This window comes from Eptatretus burgeri, chromosome 16 (assembly GCF_056783735.1).
Source record: "Eptatretus burgeri isolate ZD-2024b chromosome 16, Ebu_testis_v1, whole genome shotgun sequence".
Classification (NCBI taxonomy): Eukaryota; Metazoa; Chordata; class Myxini; order Myxiniformes; family Myxinidae; genus Eptatretus; species Eptatretus burgeri.
The window spans coordinates 15,192,155-15,215,375 of NC_140976.1; the positions used below are offsets into that span (position 1 = coordinate 15,192,155).

Here is a 23,221-nt window from a genome sequence, read left to right on the forward strand (position 1 = left end):
GGATGAACCTGTGATATGACAGTCTTCTTCTTCTTTTGCTTCTTCTTCTTCTTCTTCTTTAACAGGCACAATTATTCCCACGTTCTTGTGGGGTTGGCCGGGGAAGGGTTTTGGCCAGGTCTGATGTTTGACTAACGAGTTAGTGCATGAATTTGTAATTTGTTCAGGGTGCCGGCAATAGCTTGCCTACTATTCGCGAAGGACAGCGTGGGATCTTTAACATCCACAAAGTAATGCTGGCGGATGGAACGCCCAGTTTAATGTCCATCCGAGGGACGGCACACACATTGATGAAGCACTCTGCCTGTAATCATATCCATTGTCATTATCATTGTATTTGTAATTTTTTTTCTTGATATGCATCACGAACGTGATGTACATAATTTGTATCAACTTTCCACATGTCACGACGTATTGCTTTTCTAAACAAAGCACCGATAAATTATTTGAATTTATAACTTGCGAGTAAACAATGATGTACTAACAGGAATGGTGTTCATTAATATCCAAAATTATCATATATTGTTGTGGGAATGGTCTCTAGGGGTTAATAAAGCTGTTTATTGGAATGATAGTTATTTCATCGCATTTGTTTAGGTAAGCGTAAGGTACTCTTTGTGCAACAGATATGCGTTGCGTATGTACAGTGAGATGTTTGTTTTTCCCTATTCAACCTCTGGCAGCACGTTTCTAATGTTCTCGTCCTCTGTTTGCATGCCTTTGCAAAGTGCACACGAGTAGAGAGAGTTGCAGCTCAAGCCATGAAGAACATACAGGTATGGCGAATCTGCATTGAGGAAGTCGGCAAGAAGCCTCACCACAGGAGCTGATTGTCGGGACGAAACAGCATTGAGGAAGTCGGCAATTGCATCACCACAGAAGCTTCCTCAGGCCTCAACGGGCCCAGCACAAGGCCAGATCGCGAGTCGATCGCGTGTGCCATTGATCGTTAACAGCTGCTTTGGAGGAGAGGGAGCTATTTTGAGGTCAGTTGGCGACGCGGCTTCTGCAGAGAGGTGGGTTGGTCATCACTGCTGCTTTTGAGATCGACGTAAAAGCTGAGATAGAGACAATAACATTGGAGGAGAGCGCCTGATATCGGCAGGAAGAATCTCTGAGGGTGCCACAGCTGTGAACATTTATTTCCCCAGAGCAAAGAGGGCTTATTCAGATGACGTCACCGGTCACGTGACTGTGGCAGCTCCGCCATATTGAGTGGCAAGAAAGTATTACCGCGTCCATAACAACCGATAGTCTCCACTTCAACTACACCGTTATCTCCAAGCAAGCGATTAAATAAGAACAGAGTTCAATTTGTTCCACCACTTTATTGGCGTGGAACGACAATAATCAAACAAGTATTGAACAGGTTGAAAAGCCCACAACATCCCTGGCTCCGGGTCAGGCTGCGCATGCGCACTGGCACAGGGGACCGTCGATATGTGGAATTACCGTAAAGTACAATGTTCTCTATCTCCCTCCGAGTCTTTATTATGTTAATAGATAAAGGCTGAGAAAATATTAAGTTTAATGAATGAACAAAAGTTGATATCGCCCATCGTGCGACTATTCCATGGAGTAGTCCTTGTGCCAGGCAGGCACGCTGGTCGCTCTGGTGGATCGGCGTTGACCTATTGCTGGTGCTGGTGCTGGTGGTGTCACATCGGGCCCCAGTGGGGATGGGGCTCTCGGGGTTTCAGGGGCCGATGGTGGCGTCTGAAGGATCGCGCGCCTCGGTGTGCCTCGTCCTGGTGCTGCTGGCGTGTCTGAAACGGGTGTCGTCTTGCGCCGGGGTGTGCATACTGACGTCAGTGCCGGCGTGGGCCCCGTTGGCGTCGCAGATGTCACGGGTTCGCTGTCGAGGTCAGGCAGTTGCGGTGTTACAACGGGTGCAGGTACAGTGATGTGGGTTGCTAGATCATCATAGATAGACCGGGGTGGCAGCTGGTCATTGCGAACTGGGCTAAACCTGCTCAGGAATTTCTTGTTCCAAAGTGTGACTCTGCCCGAGCCGTCGATCTTGATCACGGTCGTGTTGGTTGTGTTGGCGTACCTCCACGATACTGACTGTTTTGTCCCATTTTTTGGGGTGGAATCCTGTCTGGTTCTGTACGCGGACTAGGTCCCCTACAGCAAGTGGCGGAAGGCGTTTGGTGTGTTCTGCCCAGGTGTCGGCTGTGCGGATATGACGTTTGCGGAGGGCCTCCTCCCTCGCTTTCAGGGTCTCATGCCAAGTGTCGTGCGGTCTGTACTTCCCGGGGATAATTGGGATGAAATCGCGTATCGGGCGGCCAAAGACGCACATTGCCGGGGAGATCTTCGTGTCAGGGTCAGGCGTGTTACGATATTGTAGTATCGCTCTCTGCATAGCTGATGTCGGCCGACATGCCTGGCCAGAATACAGAGGATTCTGCGCGGGCGGTCATCATTGATACGCCCTGGTGGGCAGCGTGTAGGGCGCTCAACACATCACCGCGGAGTGAGGGTGGTATGACTACTCGGTCCTTGTATAGGATCACTCCATCTGTCGATGTAATGTTCTCGCGGTACTGGTGATAGTCGCGAATTGTCTCTGGCATCTCGATTTTTGAGTCGGGGATGCCGTTCATTGTCATTCCCTCCAATATGTGCATATCGCCATCGCTGCTGGTGGCTTCCCTGACGCGATCCCATGTTACTGATCGCAATGATTCGAGGCCCGTGGCGCACCATGTCAAGTTGTCCTCCTCGACATCGTCATCATACTCCGGCTCAGTTTGGCGTAGGAGAGACAGGACGTCAGTGTGCGTGCTTGGTTGGAGGTGGGTCGCTATGGTGGCATTGTCATCTGGAAGGTTCATGAGTGGAGGTCGCGTGGTGCCGACCGGCCTGCGCGACATGGCATCTGCCGCCTTGTTCTTCATGCCCGGGATATGTATGATGCGGAAGCGATAACGCAGGGTCTTCTCCTTGAGGTTCCTGAGGCGGAGGTTGGGTATGTCGTCAAGTGCTCTGTCCGAAAGGAGTTTCAGCAGTGGTTTGTGGTCTACCGCAACGATCAGGTTCTCGCAGCCCAGTACGAAGTAGCGCGCCTTGTCCAAGGCATCCGCGACTGCGAGAGCCTCGCCCTCTATGGGCGCGTATCTGGATTCTGCCGCATGTGTAAATCTGCTGCCGACCAGGGTTATTTTCCATCCATCAGTGCAGCAGAATGGTCTAACAGGCACGCATCGGCAGTGCTTTTGAAGCAACCAGAATCCGATTCCCTCCTTCGACCAGTCCGTGGCGATGCATGTTGGCTTAGTTTTGTCAAATATGCGGACACCGTGTTCGATTTCTTGTACGATCACGTCTTTCGACTCGCGGAATATGTCCTCTAACTCCATGGACCACTGGAAGCGTTCTCCACTTTTCAGGAGCTTCCGGAATGGCTGCATTCGTTCGGCCATACTAAAGGCGTATGCCACCTGGTTGACAAGCCCGAACCACGATCTGACGTCGGTGATGTTACGCGGTTGTGGGAAATCGTGGATTGCTTCCAAGTAGCGGCTGCACGGTCGCACGTCGGTCATGGTGATGGTGAAGCCCGCGAAGTCCACCGTGGGTGCGCTGAAGACAAACTTCTCCGGGTTGAGGATGATTCCATTCCGGCCGCATATATCCAGCCATTGGACCGCCTGGAAGTAGCTCCCCTCAATCGTGTCTGACCATAGTAGCGTGTCATCTACGCACTTGGTCTTGTTACCAATGTCCGCGACTATCTCATCGTATCGTCGTGAGTAACCGTCCCCCGATGCCATATACCCTTGTGGGGTAGATAGGTACCGGTAGCGCCCCCATGGAGTGATGAAGGTCGTCTTGTGGCGGTCGTCCTCGTGTAGGCGGACGCTATGGTAACCGTTCCATGCGTCGAATACTGTCTTGCGCTTCCCGTTAGGTACGCGTCTCGCCTGGTGGAACGGGGATTGGGTGTGGTGGGTCTCGCGGAGCGCATGCTTGTTCAAGGCCTGAAAGTCGACGGTGCGTCGCGGCTTGCCATTCTTTTTCGCGCAAATTACCATGCGGTGACACCATGTCACCGGCGTGCCGACGGGTACTTCCTCCAACACGCCGAGCCGAACGTCCTGGTCGAGGCCTGCTTTTACCTCATCTTGCCAATGTATGGCCACAGAAATGGGAGTGTGATGGGCAACCGGTGTCGCGTTCTCACTGAGCATAAGACGTAGTGGCGGGCCGGTCATTCTCAGTAGTGGCTGGTGTGGGCACGTGTTGAATGTGCTCTGAGCATACATCCTGGGTAAATGTGACTGTAGTGCCTCTCTGTTGGCCTCGGTCGCTGGCATGGGAGTGCGGTCGGCTTGGTCGGCGGCTCCGCGCGTCGCGGGCAGTCGCACAATTCCGAGGTCGTCAGATTCACCTCTCCGAGTGTCGGGAATCTGTCCGAGATCATTCCCAGGTCCATGCAGGCCGCGCGGGAGAGGAATATGCGGTCTGAAGAGTCCGTCACGTACGCGATTTGGCGCGTCTCCAATCTCCGAGCATCGTCACTGTTACCGGCGAATCTGACTACCACGGCTCCGAGGATACGAATTCCTTTGTTGTTTGCGGCCTTCATGGTCATGGATACAGGTATGAGGTCCTCAGTACTCAGGCCCATTTGTTGGACGACTTTAATGCCGATCAGGCAGCTCTGGCACCCCGTGTCTGCCATAGCGGGTAGGGTTACCGCGCGGGTGTGTTTCAGGAGGTTAAAACCCAGCGCTTTGTAATCCTCGCGCTTGTTGGTGAGAGTGAGGTTGACGTATGGCTGCGGGTCGGATATGCGTTTCATCCACTTATCGCACATATCATCGTACAGGTGGTGAGCGAGGGGAAGCGTGCGTATTTCGTCCTCTGTGCTGGCCATGGTGACCGTGCATAGCTCGACGAAGGCTGCCGTCTGCTCGTCGTACATCCCGTCGGTCTCCTTAGATGGGGGTCTTGCCGATCGGCCGCCCAGGCACGCCTTGTCGAGCTGATTCTGGCGGTCACACTTCCGGCACTTTTTACCGTATCCGGGGCACTCGGCGCGTCTGGCGCGCCATTGAGGCATTTTGCCGTGGCCCACCTCGCCGCAGTAGATGCATACTCCTTCGGGCTTGGCCTTCCTTTTTTCCGGCCTGGCTCCTACTCTGGCGCGGACGTCCTGTCGCTTTCCCCGCCGATACGAACTACTGATCGCGTCCGTGCTCTGAGTGTCAAGCAGGCGCGATGCCGAGCGTTTTCCAGACTCTTTGGCCTCGATATACTCGATCATGTCCTTTAATGGCATGTCCTGGTTCTTCTCACCGAGTAGGTCAAGTTGTATTGCTTGGTCCGCGATGCTACGGGCAACCACGTTGCGCAATATCTCTTCCGTGAAGTCGTTGACCTGATCGCACCCCGCCTTGGTGCACTTCATTTCATACTTGCACGTGTCCGCCTGCCCCTTGATGCGGGCGTGGAACGACCGGACGGGTTCCTCGTGTCCCTGCCCCATGTTAGACAGGGCCACTCGAGCTACCATCGTGTTCTCCGTCCGGACGGCGAGCGCCTTCATGGTGGCGAGGACGTCTTCTTCATCGCTGCCCACGAGGCTCCTACCCGCCGCGCGAGTGAGGTCCTTTCTCCGCTCCTCCTCACAGCACTCCAGTAGCTGCGTGACTATGTCGGGTCCGACAAGCTTAGTACCTGTTTTGTATTCGCCCCAGCGGGTTATGAAGTACGACCAGGCCTCGCCCGTTCCGGCCAGTGCTATGGAGGGACGCTTGAGTTTCTCCATCTTGGCATTCGAGCTCGCCGCCCTGGGGGCGGCGACGTGCACAGTGGCGTGTATACTCAACATGGCCGCCACCACTGCCGCCTCTGCGTGTGTAGCCATATAGTCACAACCCTCGATCGGGCACTCTGCTTCCACCGGCGCCAGAGGAACAGTTATTCTGGAGTAAACGTTCTATTTTCGGTGATGCACACGTGTGTACAGTGTCCTGGGGGCGAAGATTGGGTACAGTACCCGAGAAATCCAAACTCACTGTCGACGTTCTCGTGGTCCGTTTTCACCCAGTCGTGTCCTCCTCAGCACCGACGATCATTACTCGACTGCATCAAGTTGTTTGATTATAAATAAGAACAGAGTTCAATTTGTTCGACCACTTTATTGGGTGTTTGTCAGGACCCCTATGTCAGGTCAGGTTCGATCTGTGACCTGCTACAGGTACCATGTAAACCTGTACTAACCTGTTCCATGGTCGGGTTGTCGGCGACTAAACCGTCTCCCCCACCAGGTTTTCTGGTGAGGGGGGTGTTTGGATATGGACACCCAGCAGGATTAAAAACAAAACCTATCAAAGGGCGGAGGAGCTCCTTGTGAGCCAACGGCCATCCATATCTAGTGCCCAACTGTGTCTGCGGACGTCCTCCTGCAGTTGGGTTACTTCTTATTAGGAGGTTGGTGGCAGGATTTGCACTCCGGCCACCGTAAAACCCTTCATTCCGCAAAACGCAAAAAACGCAAAAAAATCTGAAAACCCACTCCGTGGGAGTACCTCCTGTGCAGTTTCCCTTCGCAGGGCAGCTCACCGGATGACGGGATTGGGGCAAAGCCTTCGGGACCCCCAATCTTTGATAGGAGGGAAACCATGGGGTAACATCCCTGGGTCAGATTGCGGGAGAGTGTGTTGGAGTGGTGCTGAGGTGTCGTCCACCAGACGGCGGTCTCCTTGGGTTAACCTGAGGCGGTCCCTTCGGGTGGGTGCCTGGAATGTCCTATCCCTAAGAGAGGATGATCACCTGTCTCTGTTATCATCTGAGCTCAAGCGTTTGGACATCGGGATTGCAGCTCTCTCTGAGGTTCGGAGACCGGATTGCGGCGAGATAATGGTGGGTGGTTACACCTACTATTGGTCTGGTCGCTTTGATGGTTACCATACCCAAGGAGTTGCTGTAGCTGTGTCCAATAAGCTGACCCCAATGATAATTGAGGTAACACCGGTCAACGAGCGTATTATGAGATTAAGGATTCGTCACTCCTTAGGTGTCATTTCCGTGGTCTCTGTTTATGCTCCGACTGAGGCGAGTGATCTCACCGTGAAGGATGCATTCTACGCCATGCTCGAGTCTGTGGTTGATCAGTGCCCCAGACGAGATACACTTCTAGTCTTGGGGATTTCAATGCATCGACTGGAACTGATAGGGATGGTTATGAGGTATGTGTTGGTCCCCATGGGTCAGGAACTATGAACCAGAATAGCACTAAGTTCCTTGACTTTGCAAGAAGTCATGGACTTAGGGTGGCTGGTTCATGGTTTCAGCGCCCACAAGCTCATCGCTGGACTTGGTATTCCAACGCTGGCGGTGTGGCAAAGGAGATTGACCATGTCCTCATTGACGGTCGTTGGAGGATGATCCAGAACTGCAGGGTCTACCGGAGTGCTCAGTTCCTCAATACTGACCACAGGCTTGTTGTAGCAACTCTAAAGCTGCACCTTAAATCCTGGAGAATGGTACCATCCCAGCCTAGGCTGGATGTTGCCAAGCTCAGGGATGAGAGAGTAGCTGAGGAGTTTGCGAACAGGCTGAGTGGACACTTGGGGGGTCTGGGTGCTTTGGGGGGTCCTGAAGAGTTGTGGAGCGCCTTTAAGACCACCGTCCTTGATGTTGCCAGTGGATGCCTTGGAACTCACCGCAGGGCAAAGAAGAATTTTGTCTCTCAAGGGACACTGGATACCATTGACCAGAGTCGCAGGGCCAGGCTGAATGGCAGGGAGCTGAGGCGTAAAACTGTACGTGCACTGAGGGTGGACAAGGAGGCCTATGTGCGAGGAATCTGTGAGGGGGTAGAGCATCACCTGTGGACAGGTGATTCTCGTCCCGCTTACAGGGGAATTCGCGCATTACGTTCATCCAAGCCCATCCCTCGGAGCACTGCAGTTCGAGCAGAGAGTGGTAGGCTCTTGACAGAGGAGTCTGAAGTAAAGGCCCGCTGGGCCGGTTACTTTGAGCGGTTGTACCAGGCTGATCCCCCAGCTGTCGAGTTGGACGTCAAGGGTGTTACAATCCCTGTTGCTGACCCACGAATCAACTGTGGTCCACCTTCGCTTGTGGAAACACGGGCTGCGGTGAACCAATTGAAACGGGGCAAAGCTCCAGGGATTTGTGGCATCCATACCGAACTTCTCAAGGCTGGTGGAAATGCTGCACTCGTGTCGTTGCATGCAGTTTTATGCTCTGCCTGGAACACAGGCATCATCCCAACTGACTGGAAGAGGGGCCTTGTTGTCCCTCTCTGGAAAGGGAAGGGTGATCGCCAAGACTGCAACAACTACCGAGGGGTGACGCTGCTCTCAGTGCCGGGCAAGGTCTTTGCTCGGATAAATCTTGATAGGGTTCGCCACCATCTGCTTGAGCACCAGCGTCCAGAGCAGTCAGGCTTTACACCAAAGAGGTCAACGATTGACCGTATCCTTGCCCTTCGTGTCCTCACCGAACGCAGACGAGAGTTTCGGCAGGGGCTGCTTGCAGCCTATGTTGATCTCTGTAAAGCGTTTGATTCAGTGAATCGGGATGTCCTCTGGAGGATTCTTGGTCTTCGTGGGGTGCCACCAAAACTGATCGATCTGATGTCTGAACTCTACTCTGGTTCTGAGAGTGCTGTGAAGTGTGGTGGTACCACCTCTGACTTATTTCCAGTTGTTACTGGAGTTCGTCAGGGATGTGTACTTGCCCCCACACTTTTCAGCACTTGTATGGACTGGATTTTAGGGAGGATGTCGGAGAGATCAAGTTGTGGTGCATCGTTTGGGAATGTCAAGATCTCGGACCTTGATTTTGCAGACGATGCAGTCATCTTTGCGGAGACTTTAGACATCCTTTTGGGGGCCCTCGAGGTGCTGAATGAAGAGTCGGAGCCGCTGGGATTACGGGTTTCTTGGGTCAAAACTAAGATCCAGGCTTTCGGTGACATCTTGGATGCTGCTGTCCTGTCTGTGTCTGTTTGTGGTGAGGATGTTGAGTTCGTGGAGAGATTCACTTACCTTGGCAGTGATATTCATGTCTCTGCTGGCTGCGAGTCAGAGGTCAATAGACGTCTGGGGAGTCATGGATTCACTGGATCATGGGGTTTGGCGCTGCCGGTACCTGTGCGGGAGGACGAAAGTCCGAGTCTTCAGGTCCTTGGTACTTCCAGTCTTGCTCTATGGGTGCGAGACTTGGACTCTGACCAAGGATCTGAGACGGAGACTCAATTCCTTTGGTACCAGGTGTCTTCGGAGAATCCTTGGCTATCGCTGGTCGGATTTTGTGTCCAACGAGCGGTTGCTGAGAGAGACTCGGATGAGATTTGTTACCTGCATAGTCCGTGAGCATCAGTTGCGGCTGTATGGACATGTGGCTCGTTTTCCTGATGCTGATCCTGCTCACCAGATTCTCTCAGCGAGGGAGTCTCATGAGTGGAGGAGGCCAGTGGGCCGACCACGTGCCTCATGGTTGCAGCAGGTTGACCACCATCTCAAGGAGATGGGGATGGGCCTGGCATCTGCCTGGGGGATGGCCAGACGGAGGCCCCTGGAGTACCGACGGAAAGTGGACGCAGCGACGCGCTGTTCTGGCACATGCTCCCATACCTGACCTGACTTTATTGGCGTGGAACGACAATAATCAAACAAGTATTGAACAGGTTGAAACACCCACAACATCCCTGGCTCCGGCTCAGGCTGTGCATGCGCACTGGCACAGGGGACCGTCGATATGTCGAAGTACCGTAAAGTACAATGTTCTCTAGCGATTTTTTTTTTTTCTGCAAATGGGTTAGAGTCGTTGTGCCCCGGGATGTACTCAGCGATATACTAAAGGCTCTGGAGTGCAGTTTTACCTCTTTCCCGCCGAAGTAGACCAACGAAATCTTTGGATATCGGTTCTGAGAAGAGAAAAATGGCGACCTGGCGAACATGACTGGTTGTGTGGCCTTCATTTTGTCTCCGGTATGTAACGAATTTCTGATACGTTATTTCAGTAGTTGGTATTTAATAGCTGGTGGTTACAAAATATCGTCTGATTTGTATCATTAAAATACATTATATCCCTCGTTTTATTGACAGAATGAGATGGGCGTGATCGCCTTTCTAACAGCTGTCTAACCCGCACAGTTCTGAGTTGTTTCCTCGAAACTTGTCTTATTGCTATTACATCGCAGATTAAATTAAATAGGTTTTTAAATATCATTTTAGAAATTTGAAAAAAAAAACAGTGTAACATTTTCACTACAGAAAGTCACATCGATATGTATAATACATAAAAAAACCAGCACTTGGAAATATCCACAGCAGCGTGGCATTACACCGGATGTTTGTCATGGAAAAAAATATAATGTATCTGTAAGAAAACTGACGAACGAAGATTTTCTACAAACTTAGCATTTAGACAAGCGCTTCACTTGAAATTAACTTGTGGCAGCAGTCAGGTTAAAAAAGTGACGCTGGTTGCTGAACAAAACGAGCAACAACGAATACAATATTAGTGAAATCAAAGAAAACAGGCTTATATTACCTTTACCTCACGATATTACAGTTCTTGTCAACCTTCGTCGAGATTATGTCACGAACAAACCCGGCGACATAATACGAGTAAGCGTCCATACTCTTGAAGGCTTTCAGGCTGGCTTGAGTGTAAGGACTCGGCGTTTCAACAAGGTCAACATGGATGTCAGGGAAAACGATTTGAGGCCAAAATTTCCTTTCTGTTGTCCATTTGTCCTTTGAAATAATATAAGGATCTTCACTAAGACCACACAGCTTCAGTTTTTCGCAGTACCTCTTCTTAGAAATATCATATAATCCATGGAAATAGCCCAGAAGTTCGCGTGACATGTGCGTGGTGGCCATGATTTTTTGCCACTCAATATGGCGGAGCCTTACCTTCCGCTGTGACGTCACTCGCTTAGTGCATAGGGTCAATCACAGAGATCGAGGAGTTTTTTATGATGAGTTGCACCAGAGAGCTGCCGATAACTCTGCTTCCAGATTCCTGCACAGCTTGCCTCTGGGTTTGCAATGGACCTCACGTTCTTATTACAGCGCGGCGACATCGCGCTGTTATATAATTGGCTATTCTGTCCTGTGTCTTCTGTCACGTCTTCTGTCACACTTATGGCCTCGTACGTCCCTTTGATCTGAGGGCGAAAAATAGAAATTTATCCAACGTCACAACTCTTCCCATCATGCATGCCAATTCACCGTGTCTACATTCAAATTTTATAACTGCAAAATTGTTTCATCATTCTTAACCTAGACTTTTACTGCCCCCAGCCACGTGATATCGAAGTATTCGCTTCTTGTTATTATTTGTATTCCTTGTACTGTGTTGTTATCGAGTGAGTGAACGGGCCCTAAGATAACGGGCAAGAAATCTGCGTTGCTTGGGATTACTTTGGGGGAAAATTTTGGAGAATATTGGTTGTTGTTCTTTTCTTGTTTTCTTTCCTTTCTAAGGGGTGAGGTCTGATGGCACCAAGCTTCTGCCCTGCCTTGACCGTGATCCTCCTCCACCCCTTCTGTCCTCAGCCATCTCTGTCCACTCTTCAACCACCCCTACCTTATGGATAATCCTCCTCACACAATCCTCCCATCTCAACTAAGGTTGACCTCTTTTCTTCCTACCTTTGCTCCCTTAACCTATCTGCTCTCTTTTCCATTCTCTCTTCCCCTATCCACACAAAGTGTACAGCCCATCTCAGCCGCCATTTCACCAATCTCTCCATCAAACTCATCTGCACACCAATCTCCTCCCTCAGTTCATCCATCCTCCTTCTATCCACCCTCTTCACACACAATCCTCCTGACCCAGTTTTTCTTGGAAACCTGTAGCCTCTGTTGTTGTCTCTCTGTCAGTGCCACTGTCTCCAGACTGTAAAGGTAGGCTGGCGTTACACACAACATCAGAACCTTCCCTTTCAATTTCCTTGATATATTTCTGTCTGCCAATACTCCCTCCACCCTCCTTCATGCATTCGCACCCACCTAAATCCTCCTCTGCACCTATGCCTCGGACTTACCATCCCCATTCACTGTTCCCCCCCCCAGATACTCAAACCTATTTCCGTCTGATCTCCTTCCCCCCTAACCTAATATTTATTTTCTCTGCTGTCCGACCCACATCACCTCAGTCTTCTCCATACTCATCTTCAGCCCTTGCTTCCCAAATGCCTCATTCCACTCCCCCAGTATTTCCTGCTTTTCCCACCCACTCTACACCACAACATCCAGATCGTGCACATACAGCATCCTCCTCATACTACCCCTCAAACTCGCCTTCCTGCTTACCAGCTCCATCACCATGATAAACATGAGTGGGTTGAGAGCGCTTCCCTGCCTCAAATCGATCTTCATGCTGAACTCCTCAGACATCCCAGGACCAACTAAGACTCTTCCCTTCGTTCCCTTGTGCATCCCTTCCACCAACCTAACTTCTGCTCCCAGCACTCCCATCCATCTCTGTGTTGCCTTCACCATCTCTTTTGGGACAGTGATTTCATCCTTCTCCAGGTCCACAAATTCCAATGCCATCTCACCTTGCACCTCAAGCCTCTTCTCCACCATTTGTCTAACGCGAACATCCCATCCTCGTCCCATTACCCTTTCTAAACCCCTGCTGCTCTTCTCCGATCTCCATATCCACACTCTTCCTTATCCTCCCATTCCGAATCCTCTTCAGCACCTTTGTTACATGACTTAGGAGCATAATACCTCTGTACTTCCCTGGATCTTGAACATCTTCCCTGGATCATTCCCTTCCACATCAGCACAATTAACCCTGTCCTCCACTTCTTTGGAATTGAACCCTCTCTCATGCATATGTTCAAAAGCCTCTTCATCCAACTGACTCCGACTCCTTCCGCTGCAATTATCATCTCTGTGCACACCTCATCAATGCATGGCACTCTTCCCTTCTTCATCCTCTTCAATGCTGTCCTCACTTCCTCCTCTGTGATCTCAACTGACTCCACTTTCCCCTCTCCATAACACGGTAGCTCCAGCTCGCCGTTGTCTCCTTTCCAGTTCAACGGCTCTCTCAAGTATCCTTCCCACACCTTCAATACTGCCCCCCTCTCTGTCACTAGCCTCCCACCACCATCCCTAATCACCGCCTCCCCCCTCCTCTTCATGTCCTTACCATCCTGATCCCTGTCACGAGCCAATTTATATATCATCATCTTCACACCATCCTCTTCCATCACATTGTACACTTCCTCGTCCATATTATTCCTCACCTTATCCACAACTCTTCTTGCTGCTTTCTTCTTCTGCCCATACAGGTGTAGCAACCCTGCATCCACCTGCCTTCCCCTTTCCTTGATCTTCTCTATCCTCTTCCAAACCTTTTTTCACAAACTGCCTTTGCTAACTCCTCCGTCCGCCATACCTGGTTTCTATTCCTTGACGATGCACCGTTTCCTGGCATCCTCCCACACAAAACTTCTGCAATTCCCCGAAACGCCTCTCCGTACTTCTTCCATTGCTCCAAACATTCCGCTGCTTCGCTAAGTTGCTCATACCTCGCTCTCCACCTCTCCTTGTACTCAATGATGTTATTTCCCCGACACTTCCCCCACCTAATAATCTTCCGACCCCTGCTCTTAACTTCCCTCCTTTTCTTCATCCACACCACAAACACCACTGGCTTGTGCTGCATGGTAAGATGCTCTTCCTCCACTGCTTTACAATCATTAACCTTCCACCAGTGTCGCTTCCTTACCACCACCAAATCCAGTTCTGTTCTTTGATGTCCACTTCCTTCGGTAATCTTTTGGCTTTCCCGCTTTTGAAAGAATGAACCAGCTATGGCCATCCCATTCCTCGCCACCAGCTTCACCAGCTCTTGACCCTTTCTATTCTTCGTTTACCAACAAATTCCTCTTCCCCCAGCTCCGCTACTCCCACATGCACGTAAATGTCCGCCATTATGCACAGCATCACGTCCAGCTCGACCATTCCCATCGTCATCTCCAGTGCGTCCCTGAATTCCTGCTTCTCCGCCACAGTCCTTCCTGTTTGTGGCCGATACACCGACATAACACAAACTATTTGCCTCTGTACCAACAACCATGCCATAACTATCCATCCCTCCCATCTTTCCACTCTTTCCGACCACGAGCTTGCTGATATCTTCCGATACTATTATTCCCACACTATTTACTCCTTAAATCCCCATCGCGTGCAACAGCTTGTATTCTACCAACCACATCGACCTGACTCCTCTCCATCTGGTCACCGTCACACACAACACTTCCAACCTCCTCCTCTACATCATCTCCACCACCTCGACTCCTCTCCCTGCCATTGATCCCACATTCAAATTACTAGCCGAACCTCGTTTTTGAACTGCTGCCCACTTAGCAGAGCTAGTAGTACCATCTTGATGTGTTTGGGATGCTCTGGTTATCAATCAGCGGTGCTGCCCGGGCTGACCTGTGAGGTATTTATTGTGTACTACTTCTTGACGATTTGCTGTGCCTTTTTAAAATAACAATCCATGAACTGTTACCCCTGCCTGACCTCCATTCTTGCTTTATGAGTGGTTGAGTTTTCGTGATTGGTGCCCTAAAGGTGCATAATTGGAGAAAAAGCCAAGAGAGTTCATAGAGCTTCCACATCCTCTTCAATCTCATTCTTCCCTCCATGTCTTCAAGACAGCTGTTCACCACCATCTCAGTTCACCCCAATCCAAAACCATGATCTTTTCCACCCTCGTTAACACCACCTCAATCCCTCCTTCCATTTTTCCAGTTTTCCCTTCTTGAAGTTTTCTTCTGTATCCATCTTGTCCACCCCATGTCCTCTCCTGCCCCCCATTCCTCCCCACACCCATTGTTTGTCTAAGTCTCCCTCTATCTTAGCCTTCAACTCTGCTGTTAGCGTCCCCCCCCCACCCCTCTTGAAACAAAATTGGACAATACATGTCCAAGAAATGGTTCGGGGCACATTTAAGTAAAAAGATGGCCACCAGTCAGCCATCTTGGATCTGATCTCGAAAAAATTGACGTGCATATGTAAGTCATCATTCTTTATCTGAGTGCGAAGTTTTAATGACATCAGGAAATGCATGTCTGAGAAATGGTTGAGGACGTGTTCAACATCAGGTTTTTTACAACTACAATGGCCCCCAGTCGGCCATCTTGGATCTGATCTCGGAAAAAAATGACGGGCATATGTGTACTAATCATGTGTTGTCTTTGTGCCAAGTATGAATAAAATCGGTCCATACATGTTCGAGATGTTGCGGATGCACACACACATGCATGCACACACAGACACAAAAATCGAGACTAAACCCATAAGCCCCCATTTCCGACGAAGTCCAATGGGGGCTAATAAAACGGAGGATCGTTAACTGACAGATCAGTGCTGGCAGATGGGTCCTCTGATTTAAAGTCCATCTGATGGTCTGCACATGAGATTCCAACTCAGGTGAGACAGCTCGGAGGTAAGTGTGCATCCCTTTATGCAACCCTGCTTCCCCCAAGTTGAACTTCCTCAATGTACATATGAATCACAAAAAAAAAATCCTATTCAACTCCAAAACTTTGTCAGGGTTAGGGGGGCGGGGAAGGAGGACCACCTTTCTTTATAAAAACTTTAACTTTTCCGATAATTCACTGCTTCGCTGTAATGACATGCAGAACCAACGTTTTACAACAGCTCGTTCACACTTCATTTTTCTCTATCCCGAACCAGCAGCACGCTTTTATTGCTCTGTCTAATCAAATCAATGGTGAAAGATTATTTCACACAATCTGATAGAAAAACGGTATCATCATTCTTGTTCCAAATGTACTTGCGGCATCAAAACGACTGGACGATTAGATAGAATGAAATCGCGTGAAGAACAGAGAAAATGGTTTGGTTCTTTAACTCGGGAAAAGGCTGCTTCGATCGTGAGAAAGTACCAAGGAATTGATGCTGATGCACCGAGACCGGTTACGATTAACAATCCGCAATGGAAATGCCAGAATTTTTTTTATCCACGAACGTCATGACGAACACGAGCTCAGTGGGCACGACAATCGACCGACTGTTTCGTCTTTGCTTCACTTGACCTGATTTTCACACACTTGAGGCAAAGGGTGAACAGCAAATGAAGCGCAGATTATTTTTTTCTCGAACGCTCTGATTCTGCGCACAATCGCTCGGTGTAAAGTAGTCGAACATGATGTACATTCACATCTTGTTGCCTCTTTGCCATCAATTCCTACGGCGCCTTATCACCCCTGGAATGCACAACGAAATAATATGATCTGTTGTTTATGACTTGCTGCCAGCACGCTCCAAGGATTACGAGATTGCGGGCCGTAGGTTCAGAAAAGTTGATGCAAGGACGGATGGAATTGCACTCACAAGTCTCAAAAATGCTGATCCAAGACTTGCCAAAAAGTGAACCGACGGTGTCCTTGGTTTAGATTTGGAACTCAAGTGAAACACGAGATGAAGCAACACGAGATGAAGCAACACGCAACTTTCTTTGTGACTTGTCAACGCTAAACGAGGGCTTTTGCACATGCGCTGCGTGTGTGTTCACACTGACTCGGTTCTGCTTGCCGGGAACTTTTAACTTGCCGTTGCTCGAGCGAAATCTGTGATTTAAAGTCTTTTAAACGTAATCTTCAGCTTTTAGACGAGACGGTGGCAATTTCAAAATGGTTAACCACAATTGTTCTGTTCCTGAATGAAAATAGTATTCATGGAAAAAAAGGAATGGCGAGAAATATCCGTGGATGAGATTGACAGGTGTTGATTTTGTATCATTTCCTGTTAATGCAAGCTAGTGGCTGCAGTGGATCAATAAGAAAACCCACAAACACATCATATTATACCTGTCATATTATACATATTATAGACACGCACAAACAAGCTCACGGAGGTGGATACTGTGAGACCGTGTGGGTCTCCGTTCCATATCCTGAAACCCACCCAAGTTTGGAGATAACTTTCAATAATAGCAACTTACACACACACACACACACACACACACACACACACACACATACACTCACACACACACACACACACACACACACACACACACACACACACACACACACACACACACACACACACACACCTCATTTTAGCAAGAGATACACAAATCTAGTGTAATTTATCTTGTAGCCCTGGAACTGAGCAAACAATACATTTATAATCGCCCTCACTGCTACTGTAGCTCCCACAACATGATTATTAGTAAATATCATTTTAAACTTACCCTGCACATTCAAAAACCCCAGATATGTCCTTCCCATTGTTGTTAATCCAGATACACAGTCCATTCATCGGTGGCGATCTGTCAGGGGTTTGTGTTGCACACATCCCTGATCCACTTGGCCTTGCACTGCACGTGGTCAGGAGTATGCCATACGAGCAAGAGCCCGTTCGGTGAGCTGAGAAAGTTCTCCGAGTCTTCCATTGTACAGAAGCACAGCCCTTTCTCTCAGGTACTTTTCAAAGCATTTTCAGATTATTTCAGAAGCTTTGTGAGCCATTGTAAATAACTATTTATCTTCTCCACACAATATACATTATGATGCCCTGAACAATGACGTTTCCCTGGGTACCTGCGCATATGCTTCAAGCATTCTGGGGCAGAATATGTCCATTTTGTCAGTCTGTCTACAGGCGTAACTCTATGATCGGGGAACGCCTTAATTTCAATTGAATTTTACGTTTTGAATACGATAGAACATGAATCGGAAGAGGAAGCTGCAGTTTCATAGTACTTTGGCTCTGAATTTGGCAAATTGTATGGAATCTCATCCCGATCGTGTGTGCGCACTCAGGGGTTAGGTAATTATCTTACTCCGTCCGCCAGTCTGGCAGTCAAACAAAATTGAAAATCATTCAAAACAGGAAACTTACGGTTTTTTAGTGACGTCATAAAGGACACAAACAACAGGTACAAATAACTAATGCAACATGTTAAATAAGGTGGTGTGAAAGACGCTGCATCAATGATGGAAATGTTCCAAAAATTTTTTTTCTACAACCTTCAAAATCTTTATTTTATATCAATTGAATTATACACTTAAACACTGTGGAATACAAATCACTTTGTTGTAAAACGTTTTTACAGCCATTTTTCCCTGCTGTGCAGGGGTTTGGCTTTTTCTTGAGGCAATGTTTTATGGCCGGATGCCCTTCCTGACGCCACTTTGTTGGCACTTTCAAATAACTTCAGTTTAGCAGTACTTCGACAAAATATTACCCAATTTGACACCATCTCAACGAATCAGATTTGGTGCTCACGCTCTCTGGCGGGGGAATATCGAGATTCAGACAAAATGGCGGCTCGTAGGAAATATAGGTTGTGCTCAGAAACACAAAGCAAGCGTTGAAAAGACCCTTTACATATTTTGTGTTCTATGAATTCTCCAGTTTATTTTAATTTTACTGAAACGTACATCAGTTGAGGTTTGACAAGAAAGCCTTCAGGTATGTGTAGTCACCTTTGACCTGTCTCACCTGTGTTTGAATCTCGACCCAGCTATAAAGTGCCACCCTGGTGTTTCACATCATCGATGCGCATGCCGTCCATCGGAAGGATGGTCAGCTGTACGAGCCGTCTTCCAGCACTGGGAGTGTTGCTGTACGTTGAAGGTCCCATGCATGGTGCGTCTTTCATAAAGAGAAGGTGAGTGAGTTATTGCCGGCACGCTGAACGAATTGTTAATTCCTGCACTTGCTGACTAATGGTAAGAGAACAGCAAACCGCCCAGCATAACCTTTGCTGAGAGACAAATGTTGGGGTTGTCAGCAGTAAACGGCACCATTCCTCCTTCAGGGCAAGTGCTGGTTCAATGGTGGATTGTGATCTGTTGACTCTAAGTCGGGTGGAGTTGCATGACGTCCCAGAGCGGTTCCAACTGGGTTTACGTTTTGGCTTCTGGGTTAAACCAATGAAGATTTTAAGTTATTGTTCTCAAACCAATTCCTGATAGTCAGCAGTAGGGCAAAGTTGTGTCAGTCAAGTCAAGTCATGTCATTTGAAAGTCATGCTGGTCGGGGGGAAAGGGCACTCACTCACCAATGTCACCAATATAGTGTTGCACCAATGTCAGGTGGGCGACATTGTTCAACATGTCACAAGAGACTTTTATAGAGCAAATACTGCACCATGGTGTGTTGTGGGAAATGCATGCAGATGCAGGTTAAGATAGATCAAGTTTGGTTGCGCCATCCCATACAATGTGGAATTTTCTTGGAAATGAAATCCCATCATGGGTGGTCGTCTGACACCTGTCTTGAATTAAAATAAATTTGCGTCAACTTATGGAAGGCAATGGGCACCTCTGGTGTAAGTGACACAGCAGCACAGATCGCACAGCATTACACAAGCATACACGCAAGGAACTGCACCAACCTCAGATTGCAAGTACTCTCACCAATATTTGGTCCCATTTCCCACCGGAGTGCTAAGCATACGATGGATGAAGGAGGATGGTAGTCGTCTGATGTCATGGTCGAGATCTTCTCTTTTCCATTGGTATATATGAAGACGACACGGTGACTTGGGAATTCTGAAATATCCTCGCATTGTCTGGGTATACAGGAGCTACTCTCAAAGCTTGAACCTGTTCAAACGTTGACTATTTGAGATTCCCCAGATGTCACTCGGTCTTCATGCAACAGAGCATCTGAACATTTCTCAGACCAATTACTCCACAACTCCTCGAGATGTCCACGTGATAAATTCATGAGTTTTTCACCATCCACGAACCCTTCCATCCATTTAAAAGAATGTGCAATGGCCAAATGGAATATTTTGCATGACGTCACATTCTTGAGCTTCGACTTTGTATAAAAATTTAAGGGCTTGCAAAACGGGTTAAAAAACCCCAATCGTATGCAATGTTATGATTTTGTTCAATGGTTTTGAGGACATGGCTTCGTCGCAATTTGTCCACGGCTCTGACTACTGTCCTTGTGATCACCATGTTGCTTTTGTAATCAGTTTCCATTTGATGATGAATTTATATTCTCCATTTTTTTTCTTCTGCGGATACACTTGCAACTGTCTTGATGGACATTTTCATCAGCTTATCCATTTCTTTGAAGAATACCTGAGCTCCTGCACTAATGTCTGTGTCGTGCTCCCTTGGGAAGTTGCATCCTCTACATTGTGACGTCAATGCCGTCCACAACTGTGATGTGAGGACCACTTGACCCATAGTAATACAGAAAAACCTTAATATTTGCATTTTTCCTTATTACCTAAAACGGCTCAAATTCTAATTTTTACGAGACGATTACTCATTCTTAAAATAACGGATTTAAATCCCCACTCTGTTCAGTTAAAACACTTTCATTCCCATCCTGCTATCCTTCAACAATGATTCGGACAAATGCCAACTTCCTTGTAAGGCCCTTTTAGCACCTGTTGCAATATTCGGTGCAATTTATAGTCTCGGCCGGTTTTCTAATTCTGTCTGCCAGCCAGCTGGTGTGTTCTTCAGATGAACAGCGTCTGCCTGGACGGTGGTGTACCGTCCTTCAGTTTCCAGGTGTACACTTTGTTTTCCCCAAGTTACACCATTATTACTTAATTTGCCTCCTTCAGGTGGCAGAAAGGTGTGAAACGTCTCATGTTTGCTGAACATTCTATTTTTTATTGAGACTTGAAAAATGCAGCAAACTACATTTCCAAACATGGTTTGAATCTCAAACGTTTTTGTATTGAGATGCAAAAATAACTTTTGGAACCTTTTGAATGCATCGGTGAGATATTATCAGAGAGAAGGTTCTGAAGGCCAAAGTTTTCTTTAACCTTCTTTGGCAAATATGTGACAAGCATGCACACAGTTGGACCTTCACCTTTGTATCCCCATGCCATGGGGGAAAAAAAAATGACATTATAGAATGTGACAAATGTAAGATATGTCCACAACTCCAAATGTTTAAATGCTCAACAAATGCTGGATAAGAGAGTTTTACCGCGATGCTAATTAGATGACGTTTGAGATCGGAGATCATTGTTGAGTTTGTGACAAACCCAAAGGTTGTTCCTGTCGTATTCTCATCTGAGGCCTCATGCTGTAGGGAACCCAGGTTCAAATCCCTTTCCCCTATGTATTTGTCCATTGTTTAGTAATCTCATGAAACTCTATCTAAATAAGGCAGACGACCGTTGAGCACAACTAATTTTGTCCATCACGTTACCTTTGGGCTCATTAAAAACAGTGCACGAGAAACAACACGAGGCTCCTAATGGGAGATAATCGTACATCCACAGGATGCAGATGATGTCTCAGCTCAAAAACCATGATTGGTCGAAATGAAATCAGAACACAATAGGTTGCCTGCGATTGGTTGAAACCAGTCATATTAGAACCTGCAACATTTGAGGGTTTACTATACTCGGAAAAATATCTGTCCCCAGTGAGAGGAAAAGTTTCAGTTAATCTATCAATTAAAATTATTTCATGGACTTACAAAGTCTTTCATGAACCGGGGGGGGGGGGGGGGGATGAGGTGACACAATTTTCATCTTTACATGTGCCACAATGCAAGTGGTTTATTAACCCCTGCTGCAGACAGGGGGGATTAATGGCCGTGACTGAAAATATACATGCCCCACACCCCCAGGCCACTCCCAAAGGGAGCGGGTATTTCTAGTGTTGTTAATTACTCAGTAATCATAGTAATGAGAGCACACTTGAAATATTGCATATTTAATTATATTGCATTTTAGTTCACATGACTTGCCTTTTTTTGGTCATTGTTTGATTAAGTTAATTATGAATATGCAACATTTTCCATTTGTTTTTGTTTGCATGTCATTGTAACCTAGTGCTCTTGAATATAAATCTCTCATAAACCACATCATCAAATATATAAAGCTTATATTTATTATTTTTGCATGTGGGATGCCCCCAAGTAATTGCTTGCAGTGTGCAAGCATGCCCCACTATTATACACTGTCGGACCACGACATTTGTGTTTCCACTACTTGTGGACCCCGTGTATTCACGGTTCATAAAATGTGACCTGCTTCTACATTCGTAGCCCTGTGCTTCGTGTATTCAGTTTTTTTTTTTTTTCGCAGTTTTTTTATATGCCCGATGTGTGTGTGTGTGTGTGTGTGTATGTATGTATGTATGTATATATATATATATATATATATATATATATATATATATATATATATATATATATATATATATATATATATATATATATATATATATATATATATATCGGGGTGTATTATGTGATACCGGTCGTCCGTTCCTGTCCGCACTCTAACTCCCAAAGTTTTAAACTTTCACGTTTCATATTTGGTACATAGGTACAGATTGTGGAGACGGTGTGTCGCGACATACGTTCGTCATCTAAAGTGGTTGCCATGGCAACCAGGATGCTCTTTTCCATGTAGTCGCACAATTTTGTATATACCTTCTTGTTCGTCATAAATTGACGTGTTTGAATATATAATTGTGTGTGTGCGTGCATGCGCATGCGTGTGTGTGTGTGTGTCACAGAGACTTTTTCGGGCTTGTATTGTGCTCACTTGCGCTCTTGTTTAATTTTAATTTTTTTGGGGAGAGGGGCGTATTTGTGATTTTTCATGGGATTTTTGATTTTCACATATGAATCACGAACCGCTGGGAACTTATCCACCGTTTTCATATTGTAACAGTGCCCCATAAATTCACGGATTCTACATTCGTGGCATTTTTCAGGAACGTATCCCCCATGAATGTCTAGGTAAATAACTCGCAAATACCACCCGTTGCTTTGCTGACGGGAATACTGGGGGGGGGGGAGAAAAAGAGTGGGGAGCAAGAGAGAAGAGTGGGAGAGAGAAAGGGGGGTGAGTGAGGAGGGAAGGGGTGAGGAGGGGTGGGGGAAAGGAAGGTAGCATGAGGTGAGAGGAAGGGAAGGCAGACGTTGAGATGTTGGTTGAGCATTTATTGTGAGTCATATTGTGTCATCAAAATGATTCTGCATGGAATAACAGTGAAGATGTCAACAAAATTCCGTCTGAAATCCATTTTCTATCAGTCATACTATAAATACCACCCGGAGACAAACACCGCCCGGACACGTCCAGAGACAAAACCCACTGGATGCATCCGGAGCCAAGCCGTCTGGAGACAAACGATGTTCACAGATTAACAATTCCCGGACACAAACTCCGTCCGGAAACAAACACCTCCCAGACATAAATGCTGCCTGGACATGTC

At 47.7% G+C, this 23,221-nt stretch overlaps 1 long non-coding RNA gene across 2 annotated transcripts; it reads left to right on the plus strand.

The window, feature by feature from the left end:
- The first annotated feature begins 575 nt into the window (after positions 1-575).
- Positions 576-21,434, plus strand: LOC147010581 (uncharacterized). 2 transcript variants are annotated; one of them, XR_015052431.1, is made up of 3 exons: positions 576-986; positions 17,299-17,476; positions 18,523-21,434. It is a non-coding gene; the product is annotated as an uncharacterized LOC147010581 (long non-coding RNA). The 2 variants fall into 2 exon arrangements; XR_015052430.1 differs by having other exon boundaries at positions 577-1,016.
- Positions 21,435-23,221: the final 1,787 nt, after the last annotated feature.